The sequence below is a fragment of the Pongo abelii genome, chromosome 11 (genome assembly GCF_028885655.2).
Source record: "Pongo abelii isolate AG06213 chromosome 11, NHGRI_mPonAbe1-v2.0_pri, whole genome shotgun sequence".
Classification (NCBI taxonomy): domain Eukaryota; kingdom Metazoa; phylum Chordata; class Mammalia; order Primates; family Hominidae; genus Pongo; species Pongo abelii.
Genome location: NC_071996.2, coordinates 130,378,200 through 130,396,041, shown reverse-complemented (window position 1 = coordinate 130,396,041; position 17,842 = coordinate 130,378,200). Strand labels below are relative to the sequence as shown.

The following is a 17,842-nucleotide window of genomic DNA, read 5'->3' as shown; positions in this document are numbered from 1 at the left end:
GGCTGTGATCTAGAGGCATGCCAGGAAATAGTTCAATGTTCTCCTTTGTGGCCAATATTTTTTAACTTAAGTCACTAGACCAGGAGCCTTTAGAAGAGATGTCAGTGACTTTTCTTTCACATAAATGCTTCCTGGAGGATAAGCTGAAGTTTGAATGTTTTAAAAGCACTAAAAGGGACCAAAACAGTGCTTCATTTTAGCTCAACCTCCATCTGTAATATGCAGTGTAAAATTTAATTAGAATTTAATAATAAGAAAAGAAAATCTGCAGGCTTGGCTCAGTGGCTCTCGCCTATAATCCCAGCATTTTGTAAGGCCAACGTAGGAGGACTGCTTGAGGCCAGGAATTCAAGACCAGCCTGGGAAACATAGCAAGACCTCATCTCTACAAATAATAATAATAATAATAATAATAATAAAATAAAAATTAAAAATTAGCCAGGTGCAGTGGCACACACCTATAATCCTAGGTACTTAGGAGGCTGAGGCAGGAGGATCACTTGAGCCAAGGACTTTGAGGCTGTGGTGAGCTATGACAGTGGGCAACAGAGTGAGACCCTGTCTCTAAAAATAAAATAAGATTAATTAAATTTAAAAAATAAGATCTTACTAAAAGAGACAAGGTAGAGCGATAAATTTTGAGTTAGATATTGTTTCTGGCAATTGTCTTAGTTCAGGCTGCTATAACTAAGTACCATAGACAGGATGATTACAAACAACAGAAATTTATTTCTCACAGTTCTGCAGGCTGCAAGTGTGACATCAGGGTACAAGAATGGTTGGGTTCTGGTGAGGGCCTTCTTATGGGTTGTGAGCTGCTTTTCCGTTATATACTCACATGGTAGAAAGAGAGCAAGAGAGCTCTCTGGGGTCCATTTCATAAGGACACTAGTCCAATTCATGAGGGGTCCACCCTCATGACCTAATAACCTGCCAAAGGCTCCACATCCTTGTACCATCACTTTAGGTATTCTAGAGTCCCCAGAATTTCTGGAGCCATTGCACACAGACATTTTTATAAAATTTATTTTTGTAAACACAAAAATTACTGTGGCAAAACAAAGGTGGCAGCTATAAAAACGGAAGTTTAAATTAACTATGGGAAAGTGATTTCAAATGATACTCTATCATCTATTCTAAGCCACAGAAATGCAGGTCCAAGGCAATAAATAGAATCACCAAAAGAAACTGTCAAGTCAGGACTTGATCATCAGTTCTATCCTATGGATTCAACAAAATTCAAGCAGTAAGATTGATTCAGAGTGTTTATGGAAAGGCGAGATCAATTTCACTGAAGAGGAAATATGGCAGGGTAGAAAGTACACATGGCTAAACTGAAGACTTCAGCAACCGTCCTGGCCTTGCCACTGAGGAGGAGGATAGAATGGCTGAAGAACTAAAAGGTAAAACAAGCCAACAAAAAGCCACCAACACCACCACAACAAACACCAAGCTTTACTACACTGACAACTGGCTGTTGAGGGTAAAAAATCCAAAGGAACTACATGAGCATTGGTTTCAGGTAAAGGAAAAAGGCTGAGGAAGGGAACTGCAGATTTAGGAAATGCTCTAAACTACTTTCAACAACAATAGCAACAACAACAAAAAGGCTCATGTGTCAGTTTAACTAAATTACACAGAGTGAAGGTATAAGATTCACAATTCATTCATTCCAAGGGACTAGAGACTTTTGCCAAAGTGAGAGGAAAAGATGAGGCCTTGGTAGTGGTGAGCGAGGTGCAGGGGATCCCCAGGCAATTTGGAAACTTGAGGTTAAAAAAAAGCAAAGATGATAAAAAATAACTGGAGGGACTATTTCCCAGAGAGGTGAGGCTTCCACCTCTACTTTTGCCAGTTGTCCTTGTTCTGCCCATCCTAATTTGGGCTCCTAGATTTGTGGTCCTGGATATCCAAGGTCATCAACCTCCTGAACAACTGGTTTCTTTAGGCTCAGTTGGATCATCAAGTTGCTCTGCTGCACATGGAGCTCAGGAAGTCTAATTCTAGTCTTAAGACTGAAAATCTTTCTCCATCTATTGTCTCTGCATTTGGGGGGTATGTTTGGAACCCACACATACCCCAAATGCAGAGACAATAGATGGAGAAAGAGACATGGAAACACACAGAGAGAAATGGAGAGGAATTTATCAATTCTCCTTGATGGAAAAAAGTTTAGCTTCTTCCTTCCTGGAAGAGGCTAAATGTTAACAAGGTCATCAATGGGACCTAAAACAAATAACACACTGACCATCTTCCACAGGTGAGGCAGAGTTATTAGGCTCAGAGAAAAAGAAAAAGAAAGGCATAGGGCACACTTACTGTTCCTTGTTTCAAAGGAGTTGCTTTATTTCCTGAACATAATCAGAGAGGAGGCAATGCTTCAACCCCCTAGGGTGACTAAGGATGTAGATTTAGAAAAACATATGTAATAGAGTTGTACAGAATTACCCCAGCTTTCCTTTTCTCGTGGTCACCAAAGAAGTCTCACAGAAGATTCTGTAGCAAATAGGAGTCCTTTCATGCATACAAACACTTTTATTCATTTACTGTTGCCCATTTGCTGGGTGGATTTCACACAATCTTAGTGGAATCTACATAGGACCTCAGAAAATCATACATGTGCACAGAGCCTCTTAAAAATCACTCTGTCTTAGATTTCCTGTGGATTAGAATTTCTGGAAAGGGGGATAGTGTACGGTCATCTTCCCTATAGACACCACCTAGAATCCTGCATGTCCACATTTGAGACCAGGATGGCACCATCTTAGAAGGGCAGCTAGGTTTTGCTCCTCTCTATACTTTCCTAACTGGGAAAAACAAGTTCAAAACTCCAGATTAACTGGGGTCATTCGGATGCCATAAATCCAACCCAAACAGTTTTAAAAGAATGAAAAAAATAAAATGAAACCCTTTGTGCATTGTTGTAATGGCAGGATAGAGGACCCTTGCTAAAAGACCTCTCTGAAACCGCAGAAATTAAACTTAAAACACTGAGTATTTAACCTTATTTTCTATTACTCTCCTACGACTGGTTTCCCAATCAGATCATGTTTGTCTTTAGGTGTTTGCTCAGTGCCAAGAGGTGGTTAAGATGGCTGACTAGCATAACCCACTCTTGACTCAAGGCCACTTGGCCAGTCTATTCATTGTGTTACCTTGAGCAAATTATCTCATCAACCCCCGTCTGTTTCCCAATCTGTAAAACAGGCCAGTAGATATTCAGTTAGCACGCCCTTAACAAATGCAGCTCTTCATTGCTGATATTATTATTGTGCATTACTGTTTTAGTCTGGGCTTCCCCAAAAAGCAGAATGTAAGACAAGGGTCCCTGTGGAAGTCACTTATTTGGGAGGTGACCAACACACTGACTGGGGAGTAGGGAAGCAAGACAGGAATGGCAAGATGTAAAAAATAAATAAATATCTACACATATATATGTAGAGAGAGAGATAGAAAATATACATATTCTCAAAAGAGCTATCACTGTGAATGACTGGAGCTTAATCTCACTGGGGAACTCTGAAAGCTAGAATAGATATAGATATAGATACAGATATAGATATAGATATAGATATAGATGATATAGATATAGATATAGATATGACTCAGTGTTATGCCCACAGGGCAAGGGAGTCTGCCTTGACTCTCTGTCATTGCTGCGTTACCATAGAAGGCAAAGAGGACATCCGGGGCCAGAGAAAACACTTGATCGAAGAAATGCAGGGTCTGGAGGCTAGAAGCCTGCTGGAATGCCCCTTAAGGGCAAGGGGATGTAGGCGGAGCCTGAGGGCAATGCTACCATCACAACTTAGCCTGAGACACACACCTGCCTCCACCAACTCATTCAATTCCTTCCCAATCCTCAAAGCCAGCTCCCGACCTGACTCCCCTCGACAGGCTCCCTGCCCATGCCAGTGCTCACTGACCTCCCAAATGCTTCCTGCACATATGCTCGCTCCACCAGTACCAGCAGGATGTCACCAGGGAATCTTCATCATCTCTTCCAAATGGTGTTTTTTCCTTATACCTTGGAGTTTAAGAGCATACAATCTGGAATCTAAATTGGTCCTACTGACCGGCTTTAGCATTAAGAGCTATGTGGCCTTGCCCACGTCACTTAATCTAAGTCTCAGTTTCCCACCATGTAAGATGGAGTAATAATAATGGCTAAATCTGATCCTAAAGTTCTTATACAAACTAAATGATCTAAAACATTGAGATTCTTAGAATAATGCCAGGCATACTCAATAAATCACAGCTATTTTTTAATGACTGAAAAAGAAATCCCATTTTGCTACTGTTTGCTAGTTATTCTAAAACACAAAAAGTCAAACCACCAGCCAAAGTGACACACAACCACACTACTAGTTAATCTGTAGTAGAGCTGCTCTCAAACTTTACATGATTACCCTATTCAATCCTCTAAACTTTATAAAGTAGGTATTATTATTAACCATTTTAAAGATGAGCAGGGATTTTAATCAAAATAATCTAGCTCCCAAGGCTCTGTCCTTAAAATGAAATTGTGGTCTGGTTTGTCTGCAGAAAAGAGTTCTTAATTCTCAAGCTAGTCTACACTCAGAGTCCAGCAACTCACCAAAATTACCATTTAAGAGTCCCTACTGGTTACTGCCTTTAGTGGCTTCCGGTAAGTTGATCTTGGCTGATTCTTTACATGAGCGTTTCAGATTTCAGAGTGGTAATTTGACTTGTGACCTCAATTATCTGAGGGACCTAAGAAAAGTATTTGATTTTCAGTTTGTCCAGCTTTTTTCTTATTGTGACAATGACTTCCAGTATCTTTATGTGTCACAGCTGAGACCAGAAGTCACCCCCAACTGTCTACTAGTAAGATACAACACTCTGACTACCAAAAAATTAGTGAGGACATCATCTTGGCATAAGGAATAGTCTTTCCCAAGAAAGGTACCTGGTGACTTCCATTACACATGTTAAAATATTCATGCATTTTTAAAACATTTCAAATATAGAAAATCTCACTATGTAAAACTTATATTCTACATCAATTGTAACTGTTTTCTTTTTTTTTTTTTTTTTTTAGTGGTTTTTCACTTTATTTTACAGATGAGAAACTGAAGCCCAAAGATTTCTCAAGGTTACATAGCCAGTTAGCTGCAGAGCCAGGAGGACAAGTCAAATTGCTACATTCCCACCTTCTGTACATTTAATATACTGTATTTCTTTTTCCCTTTGATGGTTATTAGTTTATTTTATACATGCTGGTGGCAGTGAGAACACCCTATGTCTGAATAATAGTAAATTTTTCTTGTTTTTAAATTTTTAGTTCTGGGGTACATGTGCAGAATGTGCAGGTTTGTTACATAGGCAAACATGTGCCATAGTGATTTACTGCACCTATCCACCCATCCCTAGGTATTAAGCCCAGCATGCATTAGCCATCCTTTCTAATACTCTCCCTCCCCTAACCCCAATCCCCGACAGGCCCCAGTTTGTGTTGTTCCCCTCCCCATGTCCATGTGATCCCATCGTTCAGCTCCCACTTATAAGTGAGAACATGCAGTGTTTGGTTTTGTGTTCCTGTGTTAGTTTGCTGACGATAGTGGCTTCTAGCTTCATCCATGTCCCTGCAAAGGACATGATCTCATTCTTTTTATGGCTGCATAATATTCCATGGTGTATATGTACCGCATGTTCTTTATCCAGTCTATCACTGATAGGCATTTGGGTTGATTCCATGTCCTTGCTATTGTGAATAGTGCTGCAATGAACTTATTTATGTATCTTTGTAATAGAATGATTTATATTCCTTTGGGTGTATACCCAGTAATGGGATTGCTGGGCCAAATGGTATTTCTGGTTCTAGCTCTTTGAGAAATATCCACACTGTCTTCCACAATGGTTGAACTAATTTACTAATTTACATTCCCACCAATACTGTAAAAGAGTTCCTATTTCTCTGCAACCTCACCAGCATCTGTTTTTTATTATTATTATACTTTAAGTTTTAGGGTACATGTGCACAATGTGCAGGGTAGTTACATATGTATACGTGTGCCATGCTGGTGTGCTGCACCCATTAACTCGTCATTTAGCATTAGGTATATCTCCTAAAGCTATCCCTCCCCCCTCCCCCCACTCCCCCCAACCCCCGCCAGAAAACTGGCTAGCCATATGTAGAAAGCTGAAACTGGATCCCTTCCTTACACCTTATACAAAAATTAATTCAAGATGGATTAAAGACTTAAACATTAGACCTAAAACCATAAAAACCCTAGAAGAAAACCTAGGCATTACCATTCGGGACATAGGCATGGGCAAGGACTTCATGTCTAAAACACCAAAAGCAATGGCAACAAAAGCCAAAATTGACAAATGGGATCTAATTAAACTAAAGAGCTTCTGCACAGCAAAAGAAACTACCATCAGAGTGAACAGGCAACCTACAAAATGGGAGAAAATTTTTGCAACCTACTCATCTGACAAAGGGCTAATATCCAGAATCTACAATGAACTCCAACAAATTTACAAGAAAAAAACAAACAACCCCATCAAAAAGTGGGCGAAGGACATGAACAGACACTTCTCAAAAGAAGACATTTATGCAGCCAAAACACACATGAAAAAATGCTCATCATCACTGGCCATCAGAGAAATGCAAATCAAAACCACAATGAGATACCATCTCACACCAGTTAGAATGGCAATCATTAAAAAGTCAGGAAACAACAGATGCTGGAGAGGATGTGGAGAAATAGGAACACTTTTACACTGTTGGTGGGACTGTAAACTAGTTCAACCATTGTGGAAGTCAGTGTGGCGATTCCTCAGGGATCTAGAACTAGAAATACCATTTGACCCAGCCATCCCATTACTGGGTATATACCCAAAGGACTATAAATCATGCTGCTATAAAGACACATGCACACGTATGTTTATTGTGGCACTATTCACAATAGCAAAGACTTAGAATCAACCCAAATGTCCAGCAATGATAGACTGGATTAAGAAAATGTGGCACATATACACCATGGAATACTATGCAGCCATAAAAAATGATGAGTTCATGTCCTTTGTAGGGACATGGATGAAATTGGAAATCATCATTCTCAGTAAACTATCGCAAGAACAAAAAACCAAACACCGCATATTCTCACTCATAGGTGGGAATTGAACAATGAGAACACATGGACACAGGAAGGGGAACATCACACTCTGGGGACTGTTGTGGGGTGGGGGGAATTATAACTGTTTTCTTGAGGACAAGTCAATTTGTAGATCTATATAGCATAGAATACTATACAGAATATTACCAAGTAATGTTCAAATACCCAACTTCTTTTGGTAATTGTTATCACAGTCACAGCTTAAAAAAAAAAAAAATCCGTTTTAAAAATCAAGTTTTTTTAAAAAAGTAACAAGAATTCAAATTTATATTTTTCTCATCTTAGAATGTATTCTATATAAATAGAGAAGCTGAGGAACAAAAGCACCCATACCTTCTCCAACTTTCTCCTACCAGGGCCAGGCATCGGGCTGGCTAGGATTCTGGTTGGGAGGACTTTAGGGGATTGGGAAGTTGCAAGGCATTCCATGCTTGGCTTTCCTTCACCCCCAAGCCCTATCCTGCAAAGCAAGGTTTACTCTGAGAGAGAATTCACAGAGAGGCGAAAACTGCTTTTCTACCTTTTAAGAATTTCTAGTATAAAGGATCACTATCCCTGTGTTTTGCCAGATCACTGAAAGCTGCATGGTCAGTTCACGTCATTTTGCCTTTGTAGAATGACGTTTGCAGATATAATCTAACATTAGAGGCCCTGACATAGGTCTCACCCAAAGAAACATCTTCATATTGTTGTGAAGCACCATTCAGACAATGTTTCTCATGCAAAATCTCATCAGAGCTAGAAAGAGCTTAAGTTTGCCTAATAAATGAATATGCTTTCCTCTGCTGAGAGCCACTCAACCATTTGGGTTTGCTGTTTTCTTTCTTTACTACAAGCTTGTGTCTTATGTCATCTAAAGCAGATACTTTTTGGAAATGGGCAAATAATGTAAAAATATATGTCAATATTGAAAATGTTAAGTCAATGTAATTCAGAGAAGACCTTAGGGAAGTTTCTTCACCCCAGCCAGGCTTTGAAAGATAAAAAGTGGATGAAAGAAAGGTATTTTAAAGAAAGAAAATAGCATGCATGTGCTGTTACCATAGAGACATAAAATACGATAATGTTTAGGGAAGTAGAAGTAACTAGTATGCTCCATTCTGCTCTACTATAATGCTTGTTTTGAAATGAAAAAATTTGCTCGAATGCAACTTGTATATTAGGGAATAATTTGAGCAGAAGTGCAAATTTCACTTTTGATGCATGCAGAAAACTGCACCCTGCTGAGGCAAACTGCATAGAAATTCACAAAACGAACAATTTTATACATTTCAAACATCTATCAGTTACCCCAGTTCACAGAGTACATTATGAGCTATACCTATCTACATGTGCAGTTAACAACTTTCCACTCACTACTTGACAAAACCCTCCTTCCACTACTTGATAAAAATTCATAAGCTGCAATTCTGACAACTACTTCCACAAGCAAAGGTCAGGACTTTTGAAGGTAAAATGCCACATTTACTTACATATATAGTACTTACATATTTTTTAACCATTTAATAATGGCTGATTGTCATTCATTATTATCCCACTTCTACTCCATGTTCTCCATGTTTTACTCTTACACTTCCATTTTTTTTTTTTTTTTTTTTTGAGATGGCATTTCAATCTTGTTGCCCAGGCTGGAGTGCAATGGCACGATTTCAGCTCACTGCAACCTCCACCTCTCGGGTTCAAGCAATTCTCCTGCCTCAGCCTCCTGAGTAGCTGGGACTACAGGCACCCGCCACCATGCCTGGTTAATTTTTGCAGTTTTAGTAGAGACAAGGTTTCACCATGTTGGCCAGGCTGGTCTTTAACTCCTGACCTGAGGGGATCCACCCGCCTCAGCCTCCCAAAGTGCTGGGATTACAGGCGTGAGACATTGTACCCGGCCTACACTTCCATTCTTTAATCAAACCTACAAAAGTTAGAAGTTTTCATTACTCAAATATTCAAAATACCACAAGCTTTTAATTTTCTCAGACAAATCAGAATTAGAGGGGATAAATTCTCTATCAAATATGCCCCTATTTTCCCTTTTCTGATTTCTCTATCAAAAGTTGTTTTACTATCCTTCATACAAACTTTAAAAATGAGATTCATTTAATTTTGGCATTTGTTTACTTGACTGCATGTCTTAAATGTGCCAAGGTTTCAAGTCTGATTATAGTTATTCAAGGACACAAGCAACACTGCGTTTGGCCAGATGCTTTTAGTAAGATAAATAAGTATAATATTCACTGTGAGTATATAACCCTGACCACCAATTTCAACAAAGAAGTAATAGAAAAATAAAAACAAGAACCCAAGATCAGATGTTCTGACAGCACATGCAGCTCAATGAACAAACTGCATTTACATTCATTGTGCATGTTTCACTTCCAGACAGCACACAAGGTCAAACTACTAACTGTCAGTTACAATAGGCTTCTAAACTTCTGGTCAATTACCTGGTTAATAACAAAAGACAAGGCTATGACATCATTATGGTTATAATTAATTTACACAGATCAGCTTCCTGTTAATCAAATATATCTTTAAAAGCATTTAATTATTTTTCACCTAGAAAGCAACATTTAGCTTTGTTAAATGAAAAGCAATCTTGCTGAATTCAACACGAAAGGCTGTCAGGCTGCTCTAAGACATAAAGAACAAACGGCTTCACAGTGCACACTGCTGCAATACAGGAGCTGTTGCCACATTCACAGCAACAGAAGCACAAGATGATGGATAATACAACACATTTTAACAGTTTCAGAATATAAAGAAGTTGTCAGGGAACTGAAAGTAAAGAGATGGGCTTTAGGAAAAGAAATGTCCCAGTGCTTTTTGCCAAAATTATATACAAGGGTGGCAATATTAACATATGCAGTATAGGACAGCAGTTAAGGGCATGGTCCTTGGCTCTACGATACACCAGCCACATGCTCTTAGGAAAGTTAACCTTCAGAGTTTCACTTGTAAAAGAAGATAACATAGGCTCATTTGGTTTCACAAGGATTAAATGGGATTTTATACATATATATATATGTATTTATTACACAAAATCACAAATTGTGACAAATAAGACTTAAAATAGTTTTAAAATGTTTTTGTGATAACATAGTAACTAGCATTTTCCATGACTTTCTGGGACCCTATATTTTAAAACTGCATAATGTGATTAAATTACACATACATTTTTTAAAAAGTATAAGAAATATAAAGAAACCTGAAAGCAGAAATTATGTTTTTCATTAAAATAAACTTTATGTAAAATCTCAAACTAGGATCTCTGTCAAGATTATCTGATGATTTGAGAATTTAATGAGCCTCCATTTTAGGAAGAAAAAAAAATGTCAGCATCAGCTGGCAAAATTCTTTCTCCACCTTTTAAAAGTGTTATATAGTATAAACGAAAATGATTAGACTATATTTATACATAAAAAATGATGGCTAAAACAATGAAATTACCAGATTTTGTATATAATCTTAAATTTTGCTCCACTGCTAGGTGAATTAGTGCCAACTCCAATTCTGACCCATCACCATTTATGATTTCCAGTATCAATCATAAGCCAGCTTCTTCTCTCATAGACCACAAGGTTTAGTGTAATGAGGGCTCATTAAAGTTCTCCAACTGACAGCCCTTCAGACCTAGGTTTTTAAACCAGGAGGCACACAGGGAACAGCAATGCCAGCGTCCCATGATCGCTGCTTCAACAAGATTTAAGTAGTTCCATTTTCAGGTTCACTCTGCACCAGATTTCTTTGTCTACCTAAAGTCAATGAGAAAATGAAAGCTACCACCATTCCCTGCTCCCATTTAAATTAATCTGTGTAAGAAGTGTTTGTGAATTATTTATGTAACTCAAGTCTTCCCTGCACAACAACTAGTGAAAAGGGGGAAAAGCATGCCATGCTTCAAATATATGTTATATTACCACAAACCACATGGGATGTCCACAAATTATTAAGTGATAGGGAACAGCTTAGGGCTTTTTGCCTGCATAGCGTCAATACTTTATTCTTTCAGTAACAGGAATCTGTGTCCCACTCCCATTGGATGTGGTCTTTGGCGGGGGGCTGGGGGGGCAGCTATCAATCAAGGGTGCCATTTCCAATACTGATCCAAGGTGACAGTGACCAAAGTTGGAATAATAACTATTTCCCTGGAATTTAAAAGTTGTGCTGAGAAACTGTGACCAACAACTTTTGGAGCTGGTTCTCAGAGCATTAATTTGAAGAGTTTTCCAGATCTACCAAGTCTCCCCAAACCTCAAGAGCTCACTTAGCTGCTGATCTTTATGCACATAAACCAGAAAATCTAGAAGAAATGGCTAAATTCCTGGACTCATACACCCTCCCAAGACTGAACCAGGAAGAAACCGAATCCCTGAATAGACTAATAAATGAGTTCTGAAATTGAGACAGTAACAAATAGCCTAACAACCAAAAAAAGTCCAGGACCAGATGGATTCCCAGCTGAATTCTATCAGGCTACAAAGAAGAGCAGGTATCATTCCTGCTGAAACTATTCCAAACAATTGAAAAGGAATGACTCCTCCCCAACTCCTTCTATGAAGCCAGCATTACGCTGATACCAAAACCTGGCAAGAGATACAACAACAAAAAGAAAACTTCAGGCCAATATCCTTGACGAACATCAAGGCAAAAATCCTCAACAAAATACTAGCAAACTGCATCCACCAGCACATCAAAAAACTTATCTACCACGATCAAGTTGGCTTCATCCCGGGGTGCCAGGTTGGTTCAACATATACAAATCAATAAATGTGATTCATCACATAAACAGAACTAAAGACAAAAACCACATGATTATCTCAATTGATGCAGAAAAGGCCTTCGATAAAATTCAACATCCCTTCATGTTAAAAACTCTCAATAAATTAGGGATTAAAGGCACTTACCTCAAAATAATAAGAGTTATATATGACAAACCCACAGCCAATATCATATTGAATGGGCAAAAGCTAGAAGCATTCCCCTTGAAAACCAGCACAAGATAAGGACGCCCTCTCCCACCACTCCTATTCAACACAGTATTGGAAGTTCTGGCCAGTGCAATCAGACAAGAGAAAGAAATAAAGGGTATTCAAATAGGAAGAGAGGAAGTGAAATTATCTTTGTTTGCAGATGACATGACCCTATATCTAGAAAACCCCATTGTGTCAGCCCAAAAACTTCTTAAGCTGATAAGCAACTTCAGCAAAGTCTCAGGATACAAAATCAATGTGCAAAAATTGCTAGCATTCCTATACACCAACACCAGGCAAGCAGAGAGCCAAATCATAAATGAACTCCCATTCACAATTGCTACAAAAAGAATAAAATACCTAGGAATACAGCCAACAAGGGAAGTGAAAGACCTCTTCAAGGAGAACTACAAACCACTGTTCAAAGAAATTAGAGAGGACACAAACAAATGGAAAAACATTCCATGCTCATGAACAGAAAGAATAAATATCATGAAAATGGACATACTGCCCAAAGTAATTGATAGATTTAATGCTATTCCCATTAAACTTTCACTGACATTGTTCGCAGATTTAGATAAAACTATTTTATGGAATCAAAAAGAGCCCAAGTAGCCAAGACAATTCTAAGCAAAAAGAACAAAGGTGGAGGCATCACACTACCAGACTTCAAACTATACTAAAAGTCTACAGTAACAAAAACAGCATGGTACTGGTACAAGAACAGATACACAGACAGATGGAACAAAATAGAGAACTCAGAAACGAGACCACACAACTACAACAATTTGATCTTTGACAAACCTGGCCAAATCAAGAAATAGAGAAAGGATTCCCTATTTAATAAATGGTGCTGGGAGAAATGGGTAGCCATATGCAGAAAACTGAAACTAGACCCCTTATATTACATACAAAAATTAACTCACAATGAATTAAAGACTTAAATGTCAAACCCAAAACTATAAAAACCCTAGAAGAAAATCTAGGCAATACCATTCAGGACATAGGTACGGGCAAAGATTTCATGATGAAAACACCAAAAGCAATTGCAACAAAAGCAAAAATTGACAAATGGGACCCGATTAAACTAAAGAGCTTCTGCACAGCAAAAGAGACTATCATTAGAGTGAACAGACAACCTACAGGATGGGAGAAAATTTTTACAGTCTATCCATCTGACAAAGGTTTAATATCCACAGTCTACAAAGAACTTAAATTTAGGAGAAAAAAACAACCCCATTAAAAAGTGGGCAAAGGACATCAACAGACACTTCTCAAAAGAAAACATAGAGGCAGCCATGAAACACATGAAAAAAAGCTCAACATCACTGATCATTAGAGAAATGCAAATCAAAACCACAATGAGATACTATCTCATGCCAGTCAGAATGGCTATTATTAAAAAGTCAAAAAACAACAGATGCTGGCGAGGTTGCAGGGAAAATGGAATGCTACTACACTGTTGGTGGAAGTGTAAGTTAGTTCAACCACTGTGTAAGACAGACTGGCGATTCCTCAAAGACCTACAGGTAGAAATACCATTTGACCCAGCATTCCCATTACTGGGTATATACCCAAAGGAATAGAAATCATTCTATTATAAAGATACATGCATGCATATGTTCAATATGGCACTATTTACAATAGCAAAAACATGGAATTGACCTAAACGCCCATCAATGATAGATGGAAAAAGAAGATGCGGTACATATGAAATATTATGCAGCCACACAAAGGAATGAAATCATGTCCTTTGCAGGGACATGGATAAAGCTAGAAGCCATTATTCTCAGCAAACTGACATGGGAACAGAAAACCAAACACTGCATGTTCTCACTTATAACTGGGAGCTAAATGATGAGAACACATGGACACATAGCGGGGGGCCACCACACACTGGGGCCTGTCAGGGAGGTGTGGTAGGCAGGGAGGAACAATAGCTAATGGATGTGGGGCTTAATACCTAGGTGACAGGATGATCTGTGCAGCAACCCACCATGGCACATGTTTACCTATGTAACAAACCTGCACATCCTACACATGTACCCTTGAACTTAAAAGCTGAAGAAAAAAAAATTAGCTGGGTGTGGTGGCACATGTCTGTAGTCCCAGTTACTAGGGAGGCTGAGGTGGGAGGATCAACTGAGCCCAGGAGGTCCCGGCTGCAGTGAATCAAGATCACACCACTGCACTCCAACCTAGGTAACAGAGTGAGACTCTGTCTCAAAAAAAATCAATAAATGAATGAAAAATGAATACACCTTGAAAGGAAAAAAAAAGAAATTTCCTTCAATATGTTAGGATGAGGGCAACTACATGGGCAGTGTGTACAAAATTCATTCCTAGATTTGTTCAAATTTAGAATCATAACTGATTGATTGCAACACATCAGTAATATATTTTTAAAAAACGTAGTGAAATTTTTTCACAGTATTGCCCAAGAGACTTTTTACTCAAGAAAAAAAAAACCCAAATTACATGTAGTTGCCAAAACACACATATACACACACAAGTCCACACACACACGCCCCTATATATTATTTATAAAACTGAAGTCATTGTAAGTAACATTTATATTTATTTCATTCATTACTATCCTGATATTGTGACTTTGCATTAAAAATGCATAAGCAAGTTAACACCTGGAGAAATAGCTGTTGGTGTAATGACAACATTCCTAGAGCTAATGCCAGAAGATCTGGGGTCGAATATGGATGTCATCATGTACTAGTATGTGGCCTTGGGCAAATCATACAATCGGTACTGTAGAGCTTCTGTTTCTTTATCCATAGACGGCAAAAAATTCCACTTACATCCTAGAATTACCATCAAGAATAAATGAAATAGGGTATTATGTTAAAGCGTGCAGCACATCACCAAGGTTTTTCACTCTCCTTTCCTCTCCTTAATGAGCTTTTCCTGCCCTTAGAACTAGATTCTATTACTGTGTAATTATGAGGTGCATGTAACAATGTCCAAGAAACTAGACAGTAAATAACCCCAACATGCAAACCGGAATGCACACATTGTTAGTTGGCCATCATGTAGATCCCAAAGGGCTCTTGCCCATTATCTGTTGCTTCCCAGAAATTTGATAGATTTTCTTTCCTGAAACAGCCAAAGTTATCTATGGGCTTTGAAATATCACCATCATGATATTGCCACAAAGCAGCTGGTTGATTGAAAGTAACTCCCTCTCCCCCAGGCTCCATCTGTCACCAGGAAACCCCCTTCCATGTGTGAAAAAGACAGTGTAATATCACTAACTACCACTACTAGTAACAATCTAACAAATACTTAGCATTTGAAATTATTTTTCTTATGAAGGCTCATTATTAACTAAAAATTAACTCTCTAAAAAACTTTACTATATAAATATAGAGTAGTTGCTTCCATACAACAAAAAAAATGATAGGGCTATAAACACAAGTAATACATTTCCTTTGACTCCTTGTTTCTTTTTCCCTGAGTCATTTGTAATCCTAAACAACAGTCAGTTAAAATGCCAAATAGCTTTTAATAGTGATACAGCTGTCACAACTTGGAGGGATTTTTTTAAAAGCTAATTCCTCAAAAAAAGTGCACAGAATCCTACTTTGTAAAATACGGGTCAGGTGGATTTTTTTTTTCTCAATAATCACTCACTCCCCTGCATGAGAAGCCATCTATATGGTGACATGGCTGACAACCTTGGAAATTGTCTTCAGAACAAGTTTGTGAATCCCACTTGCCAGAATTCTTAATACCATTACTTTTTAGGTATAGCTCATGCCCTGAGGATTTCTATTCCACCACAGAGTTTCACGTCCAGCTCCCCAGAATCCTAGGTTCCCTAGGCACGCCTCCTAGTATCGCTGCCAAGGACGAAGAGCCTGTGCCCTTCAACCTCACTGTTCTTAAAGCTTCTCGGCTCCTGAGTTTTACAGATAAGATTCTAAGAGGCTCCCTGTTGAAAAAAGATATGAGGTCCACTGCTCACATGGCTATGACTGCAACATAAAAGGAAATCTACCTTTTAAAGAATCGCTTCCGTTTTTAATAGTTTTTTTAAAGAACGTTTACATATACATGTATGTATCTAATTTTACATAAATATACAGAAAATTTCCTTTTATACTTGGTCCCCACCCCCATATTCCAATATACTGACAAATAAACAAAATTATGACCTAGTGTGAGTCAAGTATTTTCTGCACTCATACATTCATATGCAATATAAACACACAGAACTTACATGTAAGAGATTTTGTTATCCCTTATTAAAAAATGGAATGTAAAACTTTTCACTTTGCTATTAAGAATTCGTGTTTTAAAAAAATATTAGCAATTTCAGGGCTAACAGCATTTTCTCATCCTTTGATGCATACCTTCAATGAGGTCTCATTTCCTGTAACACTGTCCCTTTCTCTAGCTGACTGTCCCCATTAACTAACAGAAGATACTTTATTACTCATCCCCCGACCTTTGGATGTTTACCTTGCTGTAAACAACCAAAACAATTTCTAGAAGTTGCTCTGTTACAGTGATAAAACTGAAGATGGTGTTTTTTCACGTTAAAGTTTCAACTTTTTTCAAGTGTTTGTTTTTTCTCATTCACAATAATGTGAAAGCTTTGACTCCATTTCAGCATTTTATGGTTAAAAAGAAAAGCAGTGCAGTTAGGTAATAAAATTACCTCATTTATAAAAATATTATAAAATAAATGGCATAAAGTTAGGTTTGAGGTAACAAATACCTTTTTTCCCTTTGTCCGACACACAACATTTACTGAGCCTCTGTGCCTAAAACAAGGTGGACACGTTTTATGCGTTATTTCATTTAATTCAATGGCCTCAAGTAGCACATCCTATGACTCCTACTTTACAGAAATTCAAGTGGGGAGGATGTTAATTTGTCTAATGTACACAATCACTAAGTAGCAGAGGCAAGATTCAGAGCAGGGCTTGTCTGACCTAAAACCACGGATAGCGATTTGCCTTTCCGATAAGGAGAACAAAAAAAAATATTTAATGCCTTTGAAAAATAAATATTTCATGATGGGGCAGTGCCAATTTGGTGGCAGAGCTAACTAAATTATTTCCAGAATAATCCATTCAAAGTGACTTATGTTTATCTGAAAACTCTCAATATCCAGGAGCCATGGTGTAGCCTTGGGAGCAGTGTGCTCTCATCAAAACGACATGTGTAGGCCACGGTTTGGCACTGACCTTCTCAACTGCAGTGAATGTAGCCTTTAGAGCAGCTGCTTTAAATCCTGAATATTTCTTTCTCCCCCTACAGTGGACCCCTGAAAGAGGTAAAGTTGTAAGAAAACACTGCGGCTAAAAAACACAGCAGGTTGAGGGCACTCCTGTGATCCTTCCTGAAAATGGAGGTATCTAGAGTAGACATGAAATCTTTGCTACCGTAGAGTTCTACGACATATTGGAAACAAAGATAAGGACAGAAACATATTCAGCCTTGGCTTTTGCTTGCAAGTCACTATGTTACAATAATTCTCAACTCTAAAACTAGTGCTTACCTCTGGTCTTTACCAAATTCTGGGTCAAAGAAGGTATAACTAAACTGAAGACGAGGCAGGTGGATTACCTGAGGTCAGGAGTTCGAGACCAGCTTGGCAAACGTGGTGAAACCCCGTCTCTACTAAAAATACAAAAATTAGCTGGGCGTGGTGGCAGACGCCTGTAATCCCAGCTACTTGGGAAGCTGAGGCAGGAGAATCGCTTGAACCCT

General features: G+C 38.4%; 1 protein-coding gene across 14 annotated transcripts in view; it reads right to left on the bottom strand.

Moving 5' to 3' along the window:
- RHBDD1 (rhomboid domain containing 1) overlaps window positions 1–17,842 on the bottom strand; it is a 164,332-nt gene that overhangs the window by 144,428 nt on the left and 2,062 nt on the right.